Source organism: Penaeus monodon, chromosome 24 (assembly GCF_015228065.2).
Source record: "Penaeus monodon isolate SGIC_2016 chromosome 24, NSTDA_Pmon_1, whole genome shotgun sequence".
Lineage (NCBI taxonomy): Eukaryota > Metazoa > Arthropoda > Malacostraca > Decapoda > Penaeidae > Penaeus > Penaeus monodon.
In genome coordinates, this window is record NC_051409.1 from 17,066,007 (window position 1) to 17,066,760 (window position 754).

The following is a 754-nucleotide window of genomic DNA, read 5'->3' on the forward strand; positions in this document are numbered from 1 at the left end:
CTGTTTTTTTCCTCCCCCTTTATCTCTGTACATAGAAATCTCCACTGGGCCTCGAGCGCCGTCAGTCTGAAACGTCCCGGCCAATGGGAAGACGCTGCCGATCTCGCGAGAGAACCAAGGTGACGGACTCGGCACGTGGCTGTGGCCGCCCGAGCCCACGTGTGCTAACCTTTCGTGCGTCCGCCGTGCCTTCTTCTGGTAAACCTCTCTTCTCGCGAGCCTTTCCCTTCCTAGGGGCAGGCGCTCCTTTCTTCCACTGGGGGTGAGGGGGTACAAGAGGGTGCACACTTTCAGGAATTCACACTACCGCAGCATCCCTCTCAGTGTAATATATATTTATGAACAATATATAAATTGAAAGGGAATAAACTGTCGACCTATAGAGACATGGAGGGAACTCCTTTCCAATTCTCCTTTATGAAGAAAACAGGTAAATTACTGGTATTCTTTATAATGTCAAGATAAATACCAGTTTCATTCAGACTAAACCGGAAACCCCGTCAGGGACAGCATGACAAACGAAACAAATCAACGAATGACCGAAGAGCCTCACACTCCTCAGAGGATAAAGGAATCTACAGGAAGACGCGCTGTCAGGGGGAAGGGAGGACCAGCGACGCAGCTCCCTCTGAGCTCCGATCGCAACGGCTCTTCAGAACCGACTGGGCGGCCAGGAAGGTCTTTTGCCAGCCTGAACCACGCGACTTGTGCGCACGGCCTCGCTGCGAGCGCTGAGCGGCCCTCGCGCGCCCGG

The 754-nt window shown here is 53.4% G+C and overlaps 1 long non-coding RNA gene across 1 annotated transcript in view; it reads right to left on the bottom strand.

Annotated features, from left to right (window-relative positions):
• LOC119588994 overlaps positions 1-748 on the bottom strand; it is a 972-nt gene extending 224 nt beyond the window's left edge. The window contains exon 1 of the long non-coding RNA XR_005230149.1: positions 554-748. This is a non-coding gene — a long non-coding RNA (uncharacterized LOC119588994). The remainder of the gene's footprint in view (positions 1-553) is intronic.
• Between the last annotated feature and the right edge of the window lie 6 nt (positions 749-754).